This window comes from Zalophus californianus, chromosome 8 (assembly GCF_009762305.2).
Source record: "Zalophus californianus isolate mZalCal1 chromosome 8, mZalCal1.pri.v2, whole genome shotgun sequence".
NCBI lineage: Eukaryota > Metazoa > Chordata > Mammalia > Carnivora > Otariidae > Zalophus > Zalophus californianus.
In genome coordinates this window covers 61192730-61214766 of record NC_045602.1, presented here as the reverse complement: position 1 = coordinate 61214766, position 22037 = coordinate 61192730, and the positions used below count along the sequence as shown (strand labels likewise).

The 22037-nt window shown below is 42.3% G+C and overlaps 1 long non-coding RNA gene across 1 annotated transcript; it reads left to right on the top strand.

The window, feature by feature from the left end:
* The first annotated feature begins 1967 nt into the window (after nucleotides 1-1967).
* On the top strand, nucleotides 1968-6850 carry LOC113938623. Its single transcript, XR_003524914.1, has 3 exons — nucleotides 1968-2100; nucleotides 4988-5038; nucleotides 6727-6850. It is a non-coding gene; the product is annotated as an uncharacterized LOC113938623 (long non-coding RNA).
* The last annotated feature ends 15187 nt before the right edge of the window (nucleotides 6851-22037 follow it).

The following is a 22037-nucleotide window of genomic DNA, read 5'->3' as shown; positions in this document are numbered from 1 at the left end:
AAAGTATTTAAAATGACATTTCTTACCGATGTTGTTCTCTTGAGTATTTTTGCTCTGCTCCCATATAAGCAGCACACCAACACAGACACCCCCAAGGTCAGTCAGCTGATGGTCATATTCAGGGAAGTTTTAAAACTACGTAATAGCACACAGTAGCACAGTGCTACTCAGGAACAAATGATATATTTTATCTAAATTTTAAACACTTTAAGACTCCTCCAGAAAGTTGTCAAGCTCAGAAAATCACTAAAAAGAAAACAGAAAAGAGGACAAGAATAGAAAAGTTAGAAAACATTATGCTGGATTTCTTTCAGAGCATTGCTCCTACTTCAGCCAGTAGAAATGAATTAGTAAGAAAATTGGCCTGTGACTACAATTTTTATTTCTGGAAAATCAGTGTCTTCCACATCCTATTAAATTCAAAGTAAGCAATTTTTTAAAAAATATTATTCTAAAGGGAAATCAAATTACCGGCATGCCTGGGGTGATTTCATGACCCTAAACACAGCTCTGTAGGTATTTAGAGGCTTTTAAAAACAACATGTCTTTAATAAAACAAGTTGGATGTGGGTGCAGAGGCATGTGAGGGTCAGATTGTTGAGAGATCCTGATTCTTCTTGGCTCTGTCATCCCAGGGCTCTCTCTCACCTCCCCCTTTGCTTGCTTGCTTTCTCCTCTTTCCACCCCTCTATTTTCCTATTCATCGTGTCATGAAGGGATGCTTGCAAAGGGTCAATTCCACCCAGCATGGTTCTAGTGGAGATACGAATCACCATCAGCAGCAACTACAAGAAGTAGAGAAAAATTATAGGATGCTTTTCTCAAAGGGAGTTACAGAAATAGAATATGTCACAACCATCCCGAAGATTGAGACTTGATCAACACTTGAAGGGAATGAAGCCACAACTCCTGGGGCTGTGTCTTTGGTCAAAGGTAGCCATTATCCTGGGACGATTAACTCCAGTGTCTTCACTGAAAACAGGTTCTTCTCCATTTGTCAGATAGAAAAATGAAATTCTTCCATTTCCAAAGAAGGCAGTTACTCAGAATACTTTCACCCAACAAAATGATTTTTTCTCACCTCCTGGGTCTGAAGGTTGCACTGGCTGCCTCCTGGGGTAGACAGTTCAGTGGGGAGAAATCTCTCATCTATACTCGTGTTGCTTTTGCACTTGGCGCTCTGTCTCTTGGGGGCCTTTAATGGAAACAGGTTCATTGTGATTTCAATGTAGATGGATTTATTTTTTTTCCCTTTGCTGAATAAATTTATCATGAATGGTCTCTGCAAAAATATAATGCTCGTTCTGCCTGCACTTTTTACAAAGCCATATACCTTCTCGTCTATGAGAAGTTGAAAACAATAGTTAAATGTAGTTATTCCATGAAGGCACAATTGTAATAATAACCAGAGCTTTGGCAAACATGCATCAAAGTATATCAACTTGATTCCTGCCTTTACTCCCTTTATCTCTGTCTTTAGCCTGATGACATATGTCATCTCACCCACGTCCTTGTCAGTTTACTAACATAGCCCTACTGCCTACAACACCAACATTCTTTTGTTTTGGCATAGTATGCTTTCTGTAGCCAGTGGGCTTCCTGATTTAGCCTGAATTCTAGTCCTGACCTTGCTATTAACCAGCTGTGTGGCCTTGGATAAATCACTTAACATCTCTGGGCCTTTATTCAACAAACACTTATTGAGTATCTACCTATCTACCCTGTATGAAGCATCATGACAACAAGCTATGAGGAGGCCCCTATCCTAAAGAAGCTTCAAATTTAGTAGGAGAAAAATAATGAAAGGGAGGGGAAAATGGAGAGAGAGAAGAAAGAAAGACAAAAAACAAACAAACAAACAAAAAACTGGTGTCAGTGAAGCTTTGAAAGGGAGACTGGATTTAGCTTATCTTTTTGTACCAATACCATCAAAAGGAAGGCACAAAGTAAACTGCTGTCCCCTGTCCCAGGCCAGGTCCTGGTTCCCATTTCTAGGGACCCGCCTCCTAATCTACTAGAGAAGATTGAAGCATCAAAGTCTGCTGTCACAGGAAAATGAGGCAGAAGGAATGGCTGGCAATACAAGGAAAACTTCAGGAGGTAAGTGAAGAAAAGTCACACATATCAAATCCATGATGTATTATTTTTCAATTTTTATGAATATTAGTATTATTTATGAGTATTATTTTTTTAAATCCTGATTTATTTTTACTGCAAGCAATCCATGTTCATTATAAAAGAGAAAACAAGAAAAGAAGAAGAAATCAGAAAACGCTCATGATCCCATACACCTAGGCAACCGCTCTCAGTACCTTCTTTGGTGTAGATCATTCCTCTCATTTTAAACACACATGTAATTATTTAAATTCACAAGAGCGGGATTATACTATCCTTGTTGTTCTAATGCCTTCCTATATAGAAAGACAAAACCTATATTTTAGACACATTAATAAAAATAGTTCTTATGTGGTGACTTTTCTAAGTTAGTATATTTTAATTACTCTCAATGAGTAATCTTGTAAAGCAAACAAGATTCTATTTCAGTGGATGACACGTTTTGCTCCCATTTTCAAGGAAATGTATTTAGAAACCAAGAGGATATTTAATATGGAAAGGCTATAGTGTATGCATTTGTTTTTAGTGTCAAAGTTCCAAGAATCATGGACCTTATTGCATTTATTTTCGTTCAGCTTTGAGGGTTAGGAGGAAAAAAGATTTATGAACGAAGATGTTTAATGATTACGAAAACTGTGTCTGTTCTTTGGGTTTTTGACACTAATGTATCTTTTTCACATGCCATAAAGGAGTTCCATCACATTGATAAATTGTTCCCAACTTTTTGAATTAAGGATATAAAGAAATTTGTTCACATCAGAACATGAGCTTTCACTGAGTAAAAATACATAGTTCAGATTTTCAATTAATGTAAACTTCTTCGTTCTATGAATGGCAAGAATCACATCTAGTATAAAACTTCTCTCCAAACTGACATGAAAATTCACTGACTCACCTGCCCATCACTTGTGATGATGAAGAAATTGTCCGTCTTTCAGAGAGATCTGACCATGGAGGATGGCAGCTTTCTGTTCTCTTGTATTCATATTCTAGGGGAAAAGAGATAAACCTTAGAGACTTTCTAGAAAGGTTCGAGTTCAGCTCCACTGTTATACCCGTGGCTTCCCTTTTGAGAAGGGAGATTTAAAGCAGCCACAATTTGATGTCCTCTTAGGGGTGCCATGATTGTCTATTGCTTTTGTGCCTTTGGGTGAAGGAATTCATCTTCACCTTCCCTGACACTGCCGTCTCATTAGGTGGAAGACAAAAGTGACACTGTCTTTGTAGGCAGATCTCACCCAGCCTCAAATCCAGTGGTAGACTCTAACCTACAGGAGGGATGTTGGTGGTAAGAAAGGATGCAATTAAAAAAAATGGGGGGGAGATGATGCAATTCAGAATGTTGTTCATACACATTGTAGTTGAAGAAAGCTCCAAATTGGCCTTGTCTGTTTTGGGTCGACTGCATTTTCTGTGTGTTTAATTTCAAAGATGTGGAACCCTCTGGGTTGGGTTCTCCTCCCTCTGGCCTTTAAGCTAAATTCAATTCTTGCTTCCATCTTCCTTTAACAACTGCTCTTTCCCTTGAGTATTCAGCATTATATTCTTCTTCACCGCATCTTTTGCCGCCATCTAAAGGAAAACAGGAACATGAGAGGCTGTGTTCTGAAAGGACTCAGGCCAGGAACACAAAACATCTCTTAGACTTGACGTTGAAAAGCCATTGTCCCTGGGGACTCTCCCATGCCCCTTCCAATAGAACAAGTTCGGATGCCTCTGGTCAGGGTTCCATCTGTGACACACTGATTCTGATCTGGAAGTCAAAATAGCTCAGGAGGTTATAAAGAGAGCCCACATTGAGAAAAAACGGCCCTTATTTTTGATAGACATATGTAGAAAGCATGGATTTATGCCTTATTCCAGGAAGCTGGCACTTGCCTGGCTAAGGATTTCTTGCCTGCCTCATCAAGTCTGGCCCAAAGGTTACTCACCAACTTGTCTTTCTCTATCCCTCAACATTCTAGGAATATATACCATGTCATGTCCATCAGTAAATATTTGTATTGTAGGTCAAATGCTAAAGAGAATCCGTGTGCTACTCCCCAGAGTGTATTTGTTTAGTAGTTGTAGTATTTGTTCAGTAGAAGAAATTTCAAGGCTTAATTAGAGCAGATAAAGAAGTGTGAACAGTGGTTAATGTGACCATCCAACAGTCAAGATTTCATTAAATTTGCTTCATACAAATGCAGCTTTGTTGCCTGCGATAGCATACAGTAGTCTGTAATTAGGACTACGGCCTAGCATTAGTCAGTGTGGGATTGCATAGGTAGTTAAGCGACAGATACTACCTTGACTCCTTTCTTTTTTTGCCAGGGCTTATGATATTCATTCATTCATTCATTCATTCATTCTACAAATATGTATTGAGCACCTGCTATGTGCTAGGCACTGGTTAGCACTAAGAATTAGCACTGAAAAGACAGACAAATCCCTGCTATCCTGGAGGGGGGTATATGCTATTGACCATGAAAGCTAGTTATTACATGTAAGAAAAAAGGGGAAGAGGTAAATTTTAGAAAGGAAATCCCTGTCTTTCAGTTTAAAAACTTGCCTTCTGAGACCATGCCCAGGCTTTGGGAGTCTACTGGCCATTCATTCTATGCAAATGACTCAAACCTCACTCATCTTTTTGAAATACTCTTTTCTATTCTGGTCAATTGAAGGCCAGGATTTAAGAGCTTTTGGTTTCTTATTTTTCTGGCTGTCTCATCCTGTCTTTTAAACCATGACAGAAAAGGATTAATAGCCAGGAGAACAGAGGGCCTGACAACTCAATTCTGTCACCCAAGAGTACTTATTAAGCTGCCACCTGTACATAGCCCTGTGCTAGATGCTCTTGCTAATAACATGTGTGTGTCTCTTCTCCCTGCAGGACCTTGGCACGCACCAAACTTAACAGGAAACTGCAGCTCGAAGGCCCATGGTGAGTGTGGGGTCAGGGCCTTGGACGAAGCTTCACTGTGTGAAAAAGAGGCAGATATGGGTCTAAGGTTAATTACATCCCAGGGAGCTTGCACTCAGGGACATTATGGGGAGGGACTGCCAGGTGACCACATGAAGGTTAATGGCACTATTATATATTGAAAAGTCTATATTGTATCAATAAAGAGAAAGATTTTTTTTTAACAATGACATAATCGACCATAACCATTCCTTGGGTGCACTGAGATACAGCTGTGGAAAGGGGTAGTTATTAGAAGCCATATACACGGGAGCGCCTAGGTGGCTCAGTCGTTAAGCGTCTGCCTTCAGCTCAGGTCATGATCCCAGAGTCCTGGGATGGAGCTCCCCATCAGGGTCCCTGCTTCTCCCTCTCCTGCTCTCCCTGCTTGTGTTCCCTCTCTCACTGTGTCTTTCTCTGTCAAATAAATAAATAAAATCTAAAAAAAAAAAAAGCCCTATACACGCATACACCCATGCGTCTGTGCACACCCCAAGCACTTTGCCAAGGAGACTCATTCCACTGTCTTGGGTTTTCAAATGACTGTGGCATCAGCTAAAATGGGGAGAACTTAACTTTTTTTTTTTAAAGATTTTATTTATTTGACAGACACAGCAAGAGAGGGAACACAAGCAGGGGGAGTGGGAGAGGGAGAAGCAGACTCCCTGCTGAGCAGGGACCCTGATGGGGAGCTCCATCCAAGGACTCTGGGATCATGACCTGAGCCGAAGGCAGATGCTTAACAACTGAGCCATCCAGGCACCCCGGGAGAACTTAACTTTTGATTGTTGTGTGAAACCCATTTGAAGATACCAAAATGCGGCAGCCTAGCATGGAGAGGGTTTAGGATTCTCTTTTAAAGCAAGGTCATAATTTCCGCATCAGAACTGGGGAAGTCTTGGCAAGAAGTCAACAGGGCAGGTTTGAAAACTGTGTCCGCCTCAGTATGTCCCAGGAGTGAAATGCGTGCTCTGTGAGTACTTGCCAAACGAAGACTCTTCAAATGTAAGAAAAATGGGCAAGGCTGCCTTCCATTACCCAAAGGCAGGAGGAGTGTGGCCGTGGGGAAACGGCCTATTGTTTTCAGTCTCAGCTTTCTTTTCTCTAAAATGGGGCTGTTGCCTTAATTTTGAGGATTACATGAGACAATAACCGTGAAAATACTTTTCAATTATTAACAGGAGCATGGATGTAAACAATTTTTATTAATAGGTTAGCTCTCTGTTTAAATGTTTCAACTTACTAAGGGTAAGAGTGGAAGGTTTTAAAAGGAGATGTTCTCAGTCTGGATACATAATATTTAAAATGCAGGTGACTCAGCTCCCGCAGGTTGTTTAAAATGGAGTTTAAGGAGGACAAAAGCAGAAGAGTGTTGAAGGTCACCCTTCATGCTGGTTTGCCTAGGACGGAGGGCTGTCCCCAGATGCAGGACTTTCTGTGCTAAAACCTGGATGAGTTGTTCACGCTCGTCCTGTTCCACCCTCTTCATTCCATGACCTCTAATTTTAGTCCTCTCATTTCTAACAGAGTTCTAATACACCTATGAAAATCAGGGCGAGATCCTTTTAAGTGACTGGCAGTGAGCTACCCCTGTGGTTCTGGGTGAGATTTCAGGGGTGTCAAGAGAGCGGGAGGAAGAGTATTCTATCGCATTCTGTTTATTCTCCCAGCCTCCTGTTATCCATCTCTGCAAAGAGCTGTGAGTTAAACAATGCACACCCAACACTGCCCACCTGAAATCAGTCACCGTGTGACTCCCAGGCTTCTCCAACCACAAATATGCAAGAATAATGTTTCCAGAGTGTCAGTGGATAACATAAGTTCTACTGAGCTCAAACTTGGAAGGCAAGTAATCAAGGTGTTTACCTGATGAATGAAGAGGGGGGAGAAGGCAGTATCATTTCAAATATATCTAGCATTTTCCCATTAAGCCACGAAACTTGCAGGTATTAATCATCAAAATAAATGTGCCCTGCCCTTAGGTGCGTGCAGCCTTGCATGAGAGAAAGCACCAGTACAGAGCTTCGTTTCATCAAATTACTGAAGATGAAATAAATTTTGAAACAATATCCCAGGTGAATTAGACATTTAGCTACTTAACAAGAGGCTTTGCTAGGACCCTCGTTTATTATTTTGAGACGTTAAGTCAGTTCCTGCCAATAATTCAGTACCGTCCTGTTCATATCTCCATTACTCCACGGGCAGGAGATTCCAGGGCTAACGGCCAGACCCTATTGTATCTTGAGTTTGGCATTGGAAATGGTTCTGAGAGCTCCCACTGAGCCAAGAGTCAAGTTAGAGATCTCCTGTGCAGAAAAGGGGTGGGCATTCCATTATTCTGCCATATAGCAGAGTAAACTAAGTAGGATTTCATTTAAGCTGTGTTTCTCTTTTAGATTAGGTTAAATGGCCAAGATGCTAAAAGCTTCCTATCGTCCAGAAATCGAGTGCCTCTATCTGCTGATTCTGACCATTCTGGCTGTTAGTCATATTCTGAAAAGCTTTTGATAAGTGTCTTAAGTGTAGGGAGACATCTCATGTGTCTTGCTAAGAACGGGCACATTTTCATATCGAAAAGGTACTGCTGCTCCTTCTGTAAGTGTCTTTCTTCCTTCCGGGGTATTTTCAAGGCAAGGCTGAGAGTTTTACACCAAACTGTAATTTTGAGTTTCAAATGTTAGTCCTCAGTTTGGGGAGGAAAAATGCTTAGAGGACAGGTCAGAATATCAATATTTCAAAGTGTACCCCCTAGAAAGATATCTGTTCAGAAGGAAGTTCTTGAAACACAGAAAGCTCATTACCAGTTGAAAGAAAGAAAGAAAGAAAGAAAGAAAGAAAGAAAGAAAGAAAGAAAGAAAGAAAGAAAGAAAGAAAGAAAGAAAGAAGAAAAAAGAAAGAAAGAAAAAGAAAGAAAAGAAAAGAGAAAGAAAGAAAGAAAGAAAGAAAGAAAGAAAGAAAGAAAGAAAGAAAGAAAGAAAGAAAGAAAGAAAGAAAGAAAAGAAAAGGCACAACATGGAAAAGGATAAAGCAGTATTAGTCCGCCTACCACCAAACTTCCCTCCACCCATCTCTGGTCTGAACTTGCCCACTGTGGACCACCTTCTCTCCCATCAAGACCAGAGGGAGGGTTCTTCCAGCAGCAGAAAATCCTCTTCCACCACCAACCACTCTGGTTGATGCTTAAAATTCTACTATTAGGACTTAATCCCTTTAGTTTCAGCTTTGATCCCAGTTAAAATGCAAATACCTCTGGGTGGGGTAACACTTTTAAACTGTTATCAGCCCTTTCCAGTCCACTGAGAAGGAAGGATCCGGGCAAATTTCGCTAGGGTTGTGAGGAGAGGTCTGGAAGCCAGAGAACTCTGGAGCAAATGAAGTGTGAACACAGAAGGAGGGTTCCCAGGGGCAGAAAACAACCTGCCTCTCCCAGCTGCCGAATCAGGACAGGATCTGAAAACAGGACAGCATACATTTACGTAGAAATCCCTCCACCAAAGAAGGTGAGAAAAGCATGGGACAATGGGACAAGCTACCATTCTACTAAAAAATCATTCAAATGTCGGGGTCCATTCTATGACAAAACGTAATGGCTAATCCTCAGGGTTCAGCCTTTCTGTTCTAACTTTAACTAAGAGAAGAAGTTTAGCCTTGTTAAAGCTATTATCTGTTCCTAAACTGCATAGTATATAAAATGTAAATGTGATCACACCACTCTTAAATTATTATAACAATACGCCATTCTGTTTTCTTCCCCTTGACATTTATAAAATTCATTTGGAAGAGTGGGATCTACCTCACAGAGATTAGTGATAAATCATGTATTTTTAATGAATATCAATAGGAGAAACCCCATGACATAGCCCACCATCTAATTTGATTAAACTGTGCTTAAGGCAACACTACCTCTCTGGCTAGGGAATAGCTCCATAATGACTTTGTGAGCATTATTGCAGGCTGTTTTAATGATTTAATGAACTGCCTCTATATTTAGTTCAATAGCCTTAAAATGATTAGTGTTTAAGAAAAATTAGCTCACTTTGATTTGATTCTATTTGATGGTAAGTTTAAATAACCTAACCCTTCAAAACACAGTGGAAAAAAAATCCTAGAATCACAGCCAGCTAACTGCTAGAAAACATTATGCCCATCATTAATAACCGTTCATTTATGTTTAGCTACAGTATCCAGCCTGACATGCTCATCCAAGGAGCTGGGCTGTAGGAACAGGGCTAATGCCGCATTTCATCTTCCCTTTCTACCATAGGGAAGGGGCGGGGGAGGGGCTGAGATGGGCAAAGCATAAAAGAGTCTTCAATTTCGTATGTTGGGCTATAGGGCATTTTCTCTAGTTCAGATCCAAAGTGGGTATCTGTCTATACTTGGGGGAAGTCCCAGGTTTCTAAAGGAGGAGGAGGGGAAAATTGGTGTGAGGTTTTGAGCCAACCCCTCCTGCTGTGATGTGGGCAGCCAGCATGGTTAGGCTTGAGCAGTGTGGTCAGGAAGCTCCCTGGGACACCCTGATGGGAGTCAGGGAAGCTTTCTGCAAAGAGGACTGAGGCAGATGGCACTTTTTAACAAGGGTAAGTGATCTGAGAGTTGGTATGACACAGCAGGGACCAGAGCCAACTCCTTATTCCGAGGTAAAGAAGGTCAGAGCACACAAATAGAAGTCTGTTCTGTCATATCCCCATGGGTCACCACAGCACATCCACACCCCAAAACACGGAAAGTAATTGCAGTATTGGGGAACCAACTATTGCATTTCTTCTGAAAACATCCAGGCCAATTGTGTTCTGATGGTGCAGAACAGCGTGAAATCATCTTAGAGGACAGTCAGAGATTGGAAAGTCCCCTTAGCTTTGAACTTGAGAATAATGACAGGGAATATTTATTGAGCACTCACCAAGTCCCAGGCACCGTCTCCTCTTTACATCCACTCTAAGAGTGTAAAGAGTATGATTCTCCCCACTTTCAGCAAAGAAGCCAAAGCAGAGCTATCAAGCAGTTTGCCCATGGCCACACAGCTAAGGGGAGGCAAGGAAGGGGTGGTGTGGGGCAAACTTGAACCCAGGTCTGTTTGACTTCAGGTCCAATGGTCTTACCCACACTGCCACATTGCCTTTCACTGCCCCCTCTGTGCCACGTGATGTGCTGAGAGTATTAGGAGTTAGAAACAGGGACAGATTTAAAGAAAATGAATGTCAGAGGAGGGTTGGTGAATGTGAATATCCAGTGATTCACCAAGTGAGGCTGCTCACCCCAGCCTTCATTACTCAGAGCTGTCACTGTGCATTCCTGGGCCTTAGGGGCAAGAATGCAATCCACTAACCGTCACCACTCCTTGTCCTTAGGAAGGGAGGAGAAATATTTCTCAATGAACCATTGTCATCTTGATGACAAAGCCCTGTATTTCTTGGCATGTATTATATATTCCCAAGATGCTTTTCCTCTTTTCCTCTCTGTCTCTGTTAATGTCCCCCCTTCATCCACCCCTTCAACCTGCCCCTTCCCACACTCAAATATGTGCACGCACATGCAAACAACATGCACACACATGCATGTGCACACATGCACAGGCATAGGTTTCAGTCCCATTTGAAGGCCATTTACTGAGTCCCTAGTGTGGACACTATCACACAGAAATGAATGGAACAGGGCCTCTGCCCATGGCTCTGGACTTGGAGGAATACAGTCTCCTGAGAAGAGACTGTTTCAAATAATGATGCACAACATCCCATGGTCATAACCTCTTCCTTGGCATAATCCCAGACAACCCAATGCTTTTTCAGAGTCCTCTTTGCAAAAGTTTCAGTTTCCTTTCTCCCTTCTGGTATGACCCTCCCCAGGTCTCAGAGGCACCCCTTTTCTTTCCCACCCTTACTCTACACCTCAATCTTCCTTCCCCATCACTTCACCAAAAAACCTACTCTATAATTCTTGACTCATTTTCTCAAGGCCAACTGTTCTGACACACTCCTTCTGGACTTACATGTAAATAACTGAGAATAACTTGCATCTTCCGATCCAACAGGGGCCATGATCATCTATCCTATGCTGTTGAAGAGTATCAGGCCATTTGTGTAGAACATTACTTGATGGCAGAGTGGCAAATTCTTATATATAGCAGAAAATGTAAATGAATGAAGTAAGCCATATGGGAATTGGCAAACCGGAGATACACATCCCATCCAAAGTGGGCAACCCCACTCAGCAACAGCTCTTTGTTACCAAGCAGTGATGCTAGGGGGACCAGAGCACCCAAATTTTCAAAACAAACAAACAAACAAAACAAAACCACAAATAATGATTTTTGTACAAAACGTTCTAATTTTTTTTAAGTTAGCTCATTTTCTAAAAAGAATGAATACCCTGCAGTCCAAATACAGCCCACAGCGGCTAGTTTGCAACCTCGGCCCCAAAGTATAACACAGCAGCATTGACAAACTAGCTATGTGAGGACCAACATATGTAGGAATTTTAGCACGGTGGCCACAGCTCAGCGTGGAAAGATGCTCTCTCCCTGGATGTTCACCAACCATGCTCCGGACACTAAAATAAGCATATAGCATCAGATGAGACTAACATGTGCCTCTTGGGGTGAACCAAAGACTCTAGATGTTGCTGCTAATAGCTTTTCCTGTAAGCCACCCAAATCTCTAACTCTTGATGGGAAGAAAAAAAAAAAAACTCCCGGCTGTGCATTTGCAATATCCAATCGGAATTTAAAATTACTTGACCTACATTTAGATCTTCTGACTCTGGTTTTGCGTACTGTGTTCTTGAAACAGCTGCTGTGGAGTTGAGGATTCTAACCTTGCTTGTTATTTGCCTCTGCCCTGCCTCTGAGGGTTTCCTGTAATCATAAATCCAGTTGTTTTAATAGAAAAGAGCAAGTTTCACACAGAAGACATGTCTCGAAATTCGGGAAGCATTATAGGAAAGTAGGAAACCATGATTTTCTTAAGGTGGGGAATCCCATTAATTTCCCACTTGAAATTCCATCCTTTCCTCACAAGTGGAACACTTACCCCGAAAACTGGGATAAAGGGATAGATCAGTGGGTTTGGACTCAAAAGGGAAAATCTCAACAGGTTTCCTGTATGTGCAAAGCCACTTGAAATTGAGTATGTGTCAACACAGATTTAATTAACTCCCAGCCAGGACATATTGGAAATGATCCCAGAAAGTTGGGACAAAAGAGAAGGTGTTAATTTCTCAGCAGGAGAAAAAGTGCCTTTTAACTGCATTGGATTATGGCTCAGGACTGGGTAAATTTTCAGATGATCCATTTCAGGTGGGCTGAAAACAGGTGGCAATAAAAATCAACAAGTTGTTCCTTGCCAATAAGTCTAGAAGACAGGACAGAGTCCAGTGACCAACACCACAAACGTTATTCAGTTATCCCATGTACGAGTAGTCCCAGAATCCCTGATTCCAGGAGGGATGGCAATGAGGTATCCTTAAGAACTTAAAATCAGGTTTCTCTAAAAGAGTTAAAACAGTTAAAACAATTTTTTTAAGTTGCACATATTGGGTATGGTTATCCACCTGTGGGAGAAAGCCAAGGGATTGAGAAGTTTGGGACTCTCAAACCCCAATTGATAATTGATATGGACTGAATGTTTGCTCCTCCCCCGACTCCCTGCCAAATTTCTTATATTGAAGCCCTAACTCCCCAATGTGATGTATTAGGAGGTGGGGTCTTTTCGAGGTAATTAGGTTTAGATGAGGTCCTGAGAGGAGAGCCCTCATGGAGGGATTAGTGTCCTTATAAGAAGAGAAAGAAACCCCAGTGTTCTCTCCCTCTCTACCATGTTGAGGATACAGCAGGGAGACTGTCAGCATCCTGGACGACTCTCATTGGGAACCAAACTGACACCTTGATTTTGAACTCCCAGGGTCAAGAGCTATGGGAAATAAATTTCTGTTAAGCCACCCAGTCTATGATATTTTGTTGTAGCAGCCCGAGTTGACTAAGACACTTGGGGAAGCAGAATTGAATACAATTGTGATTTAATAAGCAGACACAAAAATCAATGACATTGTACCTAGTTAGGAGAAAGCCTGGAACATAGGAAGAGAAGTCTTTGGAGTGGGAAATTGACTCTGTTTATTCATTGGGTGTTCAGGTGGGAGAGGCACTAAGTCTAGGGAATGTGAACTTCCTATTACCTGGAGAAGTGGACTCTGGGGCAGAAGTGGCTCATGAAGCCACACAGTGGGCAAGACTGAATATTCCCCACGAACAGTCCACTTCTCCACACCATCATTCCAGGCTCACCAAACAGACTTTTTAAGACAAATCTGGCCTCCCAAGCACAGATGTCAGGAAGGGGCTGGGCAGGAAGCTCGAGCATTTCAGTGATCTAAAAGCAGTTCTTTATTTTAAACTATTAAGAAGACATCTGGCTGCTATACATCAGTCTCCTATGAGCTTCTCTGATGTGAATCTGCCTCCCCAAGTCCAATCAGCTCCTGATAATAATACAGTGAAGAGCCAGACCCAAGAAAACAGTACATTTACCAACAAATTATCTTTTGGTCGGATAGCAACTCTGACTCCCCTCTATGCTCCCTTTTGTGTCTAAAATGTTTTCCACATGCCCAGCCCTACTCTAGGTGCCCAGAGGTTGTAAAGCATTGTCCTTGACGTCTCATACCTGCCAATCTACTTGGAAAAATTAAATTGGACACACAAAACAATTAGATAACAATATACAATAGCAGGTGATTGAGTGTCTGTATGGCTCATCAGATACCATTAAAGCTAAAAGAAGAGCACAACCCTTGGGGATTAGTATTATGATACTAGTAATCAAATAATATTATCACACTTCATCATCAATCAAGCAATTACACATATTTTATCTAATTTAATCCTCTGGCTGACTGGTTGAAGCAAGTGCTACCGTTCTCTCAGAAAAGATGAAAAACCTGAAGCTCAGCGAGCCCATTACTTTGTTGAAGTGTTAGGTCTAGTTAGAAGTCGAGCCAGGCCTCAAGTCCAGGGCTTCTGATTCCAAGGTCAGTGCTCCTTCTGCAATACCCAGCTGAGAACAGAAAAGGAAAAGGTGAATCCTGAGGCCATTTAGTGAGGGGAGAAAAAGACACAAGCTGGTTCTGACATTCAGGGAAGGCTTCCAGAAAGAGACAAGATTTGGGGGGAGAACCTACAGGATGGATGGGAGTCAGAGAAAGGGAAGAGGAGGTCTTAGGCACAAGGCCAGACCTTCCTCCCTAAAATGACCTGAAGTGCCCCCAAATCCTGCCCTTGTAAGTCAAGACAAAAACAACAGTTGGTGCCATCACTAGATCCAGGTTTTGTGGAGTCTGAAATTTGTAATATTGAAGAAAAACAATACAAATTACAAACATAAAAATACCCCAGACCCTCTGGGATAGGCCCCTAAAAATCTTTAGCATCACATAAACCCACCTCTGGTCAGTCACTGACATTCATAAGGACCCAGACTCTTTTCAGAAACCATCTGCTGATCCGTCTCTAAAGCTGTGAAAGTCTCCTGTCCTCCCCAGAATCTGACTTACAAAAAAGATCTGTATTACTTAGGCTTTGGTTCAGCTGCCAGTAGTGATGACAACAACAACAACACCAAACCAGTGGCATAAATGAAAGAAAAGTTTATTTCTCCCCATATAAATGTAGATGGTTTGGTTTACATGGCAACTTAATGATCATCCAGGACCCAAGCTCCTTCTATCTTGTTGCTCCACCATACTTTAACACATGGCTTCTGCCTCATGGCCCAAGATGGCTGCTTGGGTCCAGCAATCATCTATAGCCAACATAAAGGATCAACCGCTGGAGGACATGCATATTTTTCTCTTGAAGGATAGTACCTAGGAGTTGCACATATCTTTTATGCTTGCCTCCCATTGGTTAGAATTTCGTCACATGGCCATAGCAAGAACTATGGTCTTTATTCAGGATAACCATGCAAACAACTAAATGTAAAAGGTTCTATTACTAAGGAAAGAGGGGATATGTATATTAAGAATCAATTAGACACAGAACTCAAGTTTCTTTGAGGAAAACTGTAGAGCTCCCAGTGAGGTCCTAAAAATGGACATGATAGCTATGACTCTACCACTTGGAAGCAGGATCACAGCCAGGCAAGAAACGATCCATTTCATGCAACCTGCCTCAAGGCTTAATGAAAATCACTGGGGAGGAATGCTGAACATTTGCAGCTTTCACCACCATTAGTATTCTCAGGCCCTTGAAGGACCTAGCTCAGGTTTCTCCAGCAAACCTGGGTTCAATGCCCAGCTCCATCAGTTACCAGATGTATGACGCTAGGGTTACTTACTTATGGTTGCAAACGATGGAAACTCAACTCAAATTAGCTTAAATTACAAATGGAATTTACTGATTTGCCCCAACCCAGAAGTTTAAGATGTTGACTAGCTTCAAGAATGACTGTATACAACCACATGGTTACGTCTCAGTCTTTGACTCTGCTTCCCTCCAGAGTTGGCATCTGTCCCAGGTGGATTCTCTCATCAGGAGCAGCAAGTTCACCAGCAGGGCTTATAGTCTGCCTATTTAGCAACTCCCCCAGAGAAGGAGAGCCCTTTTTCTGATTCTCCTAACCGGAGACCCAGAGTTAACTCTGATTGGTCCAACATAGGTGATCTGCACATGTCCGAGCCCATCACAGTGTCTCTAACTGGTCAGGGAGCTGGGTGAGGTTGGCATCACCTAAATCACAAAGGCTGAGAGTGAGGGAGGAGTGGTTTCCCAAAGGAAACTGGGAATGCTATTAGCAGAAAAAGGGGAAATTATGCTCGTCAGGCAGAAGCAACAGAAGCTTGTTTTTTTTTTTCATTTCTTAGTATAATACTAACTGCATCCGACAATTATAGAATTAAATGAGATAACGTGTATAAATGCATTTAGTATAATGCCAGGCATAGCAGGAGCTTCATAGATATATTTGATCTATTATAAGGAATTAGAGTCAGGAGTCAGGACAGAAACTTCAGAGCAGAAAGCCAGTAAAGTGGGGGATGGCTGGGGACAGATGGAACTGTGTGGCAGGCCAGAGGAGAGAAGTCCCAGGATAAGAGTGTGGGTGTTCCCAGGAGTGCACCAGCAGCCAGAAGCAGGCCAAGCAGCTTCAGCAGATCAGGGATCAGACCTGGAGTTAAGACAACTGTGGTAGAAAGGGCAAGGACCAGATATCAGGCAGGGCCCTGGAAGGAATCAGAAGCCACTTAGAAGGGTTTGACTGAAGCATTGAATGAAGGACCTCTTTAGGGAGGTGTAATCAGAGGTAAGGGAACCCTAATGAGTGTGAACGCCCCAGCTTGCAGCCAGAGAGGGCAGCGGTTTCCATCCCTCCCCTCAAGGGGCCAGGGGAGGAATTGCTGAAAGCCAATGAGAACTGGAGGCCCCACATAAGGAGGGGTCCCCTGGCTGGGGCTAACTTCGCAGAGGGATACAACCCTTACCCAAACCAGAGCTCTGTCCTCCAGCTTTCTGACTGCCTACCCGTGACTCCTCTTGGCCAAACTAGAGCACAAAGGAACCAGGTGATCAGTCAGCCAAGGTTGTCTTCCGAGGACACAGATGAAGGCAGAGATCTGGAGGAAAGAATTAAATATCTAGTACAGGGTGGGGGGTGAAATAGATGAAGGGGATTCAGAGTACACTTATTCTGATGAGCACTGAGTAATACATGGAACTGTTGAATCACTATATTGTATACCTGAAATGAATGTAACACTATATGTTAACTACACTGGAATTATTTTTTAAGTTTATTTTCATATGTAATATATAAAAATTTCTAATATCAGATCAAGAAAATGTGTGTGTGTTTATAGGCCATAATGGATAAATACATTTCAATCTACACTGAAATATATTTTGTCACCACACTAGACAGTGTCTAGTATGTCATATTTAATATATTTGTTTACAAAGTATGTTTTTTTCCCTTATCAACTTAAATAAAACTAATGCTAATTTGGTTTAAAAAAAAAAAGAGGGGCATCTGGGTGGCTCAGTCGGTTAAGCATCTGCCTTCGGCTCATCTCATGATCCCAGGGTCCTGGGATCGAGCCCCGTGTCAGGCTCTTTGCTTACTGGGGAGCCTGCTTCTCCTTTTCCCTCTGCCTGCTGCTCTGCCTACTTGTTCTCCCTCATTATCTCTCTCTTTCTGTCAAATAAATAAATAAATAATCTTAAAAAAAAAAATCTAGCCCAGCCACATCAATGGCTTCTAGAAGGGACCCTAATCCATGAAATCTTCTGCCCCTGACACAAAGCTGCAGGGAAAGGAGTGACATTGAGTTTTCCTCTTATTTCATGATCTCCCAGCACTGGAAGAATGACATGAGCTCCAGAAGGTCAAGAAGGCATGGAGCCCCAGGAACTCTGGGCAACCCGAATTTCTCATGGACAGAAAACTGTCCCTGCCTATCCCAGCATGGCAAGCTGACCTTACCAAGACCTTCACCTCACAGGCGTCCTCCCCAAGGCCTGAGCCAATGAGATGGTGGTAGGCAGCAGAGGTGGGGGCAGTCTCAATCTACAGGGAGCTGGGGTAGTCTATGCCTTACTCCTGGAGAGAGCTTCTAAAGGTCTGCATGTCCATGGAGCCGTGACCTCTCACAACTATCTCCAATCTCCTATGCCTAGTCCATACAACTGGGCTTCTGCTTCCACTCTTCGTGTCTCCTACCTCCCGGCATACTGTGGACACTGACCTAAACTCCAGCCTGTTTGGCCTGGCACTCTGAAGGCTGACACTCTGAAGGCTGTCCTGGTCCATTGTACAATGGTGCTTACTAAATGTTTTTTGAGAGGGTCTCTAGTATAGCGATTCAGAGTACAAACCCTGAAACCAGTGGCTCCACCACTTACTGTGTGCCTTTGTGTAAGTTACTTGACATCTCTTTTCCCTGTTTCTTTATCCATAAGATAGGGACAATAATAGTACTTACTTCATAAAATTGTTGTGATAATTAAATTAATTAATAGCTTCACAGTGCTTAGAACATGTTTGACACATAGTCAGGAACTAATGACTTTTACCTGAATGAATGAAAGTTGAGCTGGTTGTGGCAGAAACAAGGGCTGAATTCAGAAAGCTGGTCTTGAATTATTAAGCTTCTCCTCCATGGGTGGGAAAAAAATGACCAATATATCTTCTCAATTATATTCTACTTGGGTTTGGGGGTATCTCCCTGGGAGGTTCCTCCCTTGATGATGCAAAGCCATGCTCCATGTGCTTTTGTGATTATGCTCATTAACAGGATGAGAAGTGAAGTTATTTTTGGTGTGTCTGGAGACAAATCAGAAAGTCCATAAGAACTAAATTAATCTTTCAAAAGTGTCTATTGGTGATCAGTGTGTGTTTACACAGACCCTTTGAACATGATGAAGGCGCAGTATGTGCTGCACACTCTGCAGAAACCAGCTTTCTGGAGGCTGAGGAATGTGTAGAGAACTTGTTGAAATAGCTCTTTTAAGCCAGTGTAATAAGCGATGCCCTCCCTGTCCCTCTTTCCAGGCTCTACCTTCACTGACAGTCCCACATAGATGGCTCAGCCCTAGATGGCAGTCAGGGAAGCCAATGATGGGAGAAATTGGGCCTCCCTTACCATGACTTAATATATAAAGCAAAGAATGAAACCAATCCCCTTTCCTTCAGGTCATGGTGAAATTTGGTAATTAAATTAATTCATATAAAGAATTCAACCTCTAAAGCCCCACCATCTCTTTTTTACTTTAAAAGATAAAGCAACAAATACTCATTTAAAGTTGTGAGTATGCTTTCCCAGTTCCTCTTTTGTTGCTTCCTGTTCCCATGTTCAGGCCTCCTCACCATCAGCAAGTAGGGTGGGGTTTCTCCACATCACGTTCTGAGGGTCTCTCCCACCACTTCCCTGTCTGGAGATCTCTGACACCAGAGCTGAAGCCTAGAGCCCTTCCTCATATTTGTCTGTCCAACGAGGGGATAAAAGCTGAGTCCTAGAAGTGTTGGATCTGGAAGGAATCTTACATATCGGCTAGAACCATCACTTCAGCTCACTTGATAAGGAAGCTGTGGTCCAGGGAGGAGACAGGACTTATACAATGGCTATTTAGATCCAAGAATACAATTTAGATCTCAAAACTTTCATTATGTTTGCATTCATTCATTCCCTAACTAGGATATTTGATGAATATTTTTGTGTATCTATGACCTGCTGAGCAGTAGGTAACTAAGATAGAGCCCTGCCCTCAGAGCTTTTATTCTTTCAGGGCACATAGGGCATAAGTGGACCATTTCCACAAAGATTTACAGCCCAGAGCTCTTCTTCTAAATCTCACAGCTGGTATTTGGACAACAAATTTGACTCTCCTCATCTATAGAAGATGGTACATCTACAGTTGAGATACACATCACTTACAGTCATTCTGACAAGAATGACAATAGCACCACCACTCACTTTAATCCATCTGATCTGTGATGACAAAAACAAAAACGAAAATTCATACACCTAAACACCATCTGTCCCCAGAAAGGTTGTGTGAATAAAGAAAGAGCATGACCTTAGGAACCAAAAAGACCAGGATTTGAAACTATGATCTGTTGTTAATACCTCATGGCTGTGGGGCACCTGGGTGGCTCAGTTGGTTAAGTGTCCGCCTTCAGCTCAGATCATGTTCCCAGGGTCCTGGGATCAAGTCCCGCATCGGGCTCCCTGCTTAATGGGTAGCCTGCTTCTCCCTCTCCACCACTTGTGCTCTCTCTTGCATGCTCTCTCTCTCAAATAAATAGGATATATTTTTTAAATACCTCATGGCTGTGTAATGCTGTGCAAGTGACTTTGCCTCTCTAGCCTCAGAAATCCATAAAAAATTTCCTCATCTGCTGTTTCATAGGGTTATACAGGATTAAATGAGATAATGGATGCAATGCACTCAATATGGTGTCTGACACACCACAGAGCTCAAAATACATCAGTAGCTTTTCTTTCTCTGCCAGTCCCTTTTCCATAGTTAGCAATGGCAGGTCCATGACCGGTACCTTTGAAGAAATCATGGCATTTAGGAGACTTGGTAAAATGAGGCACCTAAGGGGAGGATCTGATCACAAAGAAAAACTCAGACCACTTTTCCTTTTGTTTCCTGGAGTTTTGTTTTTTTTTTTTGGTTTTTGTTTTTCTTGAAAGCTACTTTCTTTGCACATTTATCAATAAGTGTTAGAGTCTGCCCTCTAGTGGTTGTGGCACACAGTGCCAGTTTTGCTAACGACAATTCAGCCCCCCAAACGTCCCCCATCTGATTAACCTTCAGTGGTGCCTCTTGGCCTAGTCACAACAGATTTTTATCTCAACAGAAAAATTAAACAGGAACAGCTGTGACTAAAGTTAATAAGATTGATTCTTTAACAAAGAGGTTAATCCTGGCTGCACATTCAAATCACAGACACACACACACACACACACACACACACACACACACACACACAAATACAAAATCAAACCAGTTGAATTTGAACCTTTGGGGAGAGGTTTTTAAAACTCTCCAGGTGATTCTGATGAGTAGCCAGGATTCAGAATCAGAACTTTCAAAACTCTATTAGAACTTGACAAATGACAGCAAAGACTATCCCCGTGATGCTAGCCCTCCCAGAAGCTCTCCACACTGTCCTTGCTGAAACTGGTTTTGGTCTCCTCTTGGGGAGTTACTTTCAGGCCACATGGCATATATTTTGGAATGATCTCAGTACTGGCAAATTTTTGTCTTTTGACAGTGGATTTGAGTTTGAATAAAAATCCTAAAGTGATTCTAAAATCAAGCCAGCTGAATATGCAGGGCCATTTTGCAAGATAAGCTGGGTAAGACCATTTTTGGTCAAAAACAACATATGGCCGAGGGGATGGATTTATCTCATGCGCCTCAAAACCGACACAGTGGCAATTCTAAAAGAGGGCCCCAACATTTTTATTAGTAACAGCTGTATTGGAGCCTGTGCACTGCTCCCTAAAGTACCGTCTTTAAAAGGCAATGTTCATCTGGACATGTGAGATCTGGTGGAACTATTAAAAATCTGCCTCATTCCTTAAGGGTCAAACCTACATTCAGAACTGAAATGGGGGAAAACTGGTGGAAGGGTCAGAACAGGACAGCCCCTGGGTTTTGTGGAACTCTGGTCACCATCCAACACTGTCAGAATCCAAGCTGCCGCATGGGAAAGGGACCCCGCTGCCGGCTGGCAGGCAGTGGCCTGCACGGGGAGTTACCGAGGGTCTCTGTTCAGGAGCACCAGGACTTGGCTTCTCGGGAAACTCCATGGCTAAGTGAGATGACTAAATACTGCATTGTGATTTTTGTTGGCCCTCGAAGCCCTCATAATGAAATTCTCTAACGCCGTATCAGTTAAATCCTAACTGATGAGAACACAAGACATCAGTAAGCCCTTATCATCCATCGTAAATCAATTGGACTTTATTTCCAACTCCAATATTTTGCAGTAATTTTCTTTCCCAGGTGAGATTTTATTCCTGTCTCCCACCTCCTCGATCTAATGTGAACAGTAATCATTGGGCCCTCCTGCCGTAGTCTCCTGTCTCTACGAAGGTGTTTCCCAATGTGTATTCCAAGGAACACTGGTTTTGTAGCATCCAGTCGTTTATTCCTTTATTCCATAATGATTTATTGAGCACTCCTGTGTTCCAGACAGGGGCAGATCTAGGTTTTGTGGGACCTGAAACTGCTAACAATCACGGAGGTCCCTTCTAGTAGAAAGAACACAGAATTGTGAATACAAAAGTAGGTTCTGGGCCTTGGAAGGGGCATCCCAGAGCTTAAACTCTCTTACCTCACTGTGCCTTTGTGAACTGTTTCAGGCTGTGGGGTTATAATCATGAATAAAACAAAGACCTGCCCATGTGGAGCTGATATTCTAAAAAGGTAGAAATAGGAGCTAGAGATCAATTGAATATAGAGGAGGAAAAAAATCGA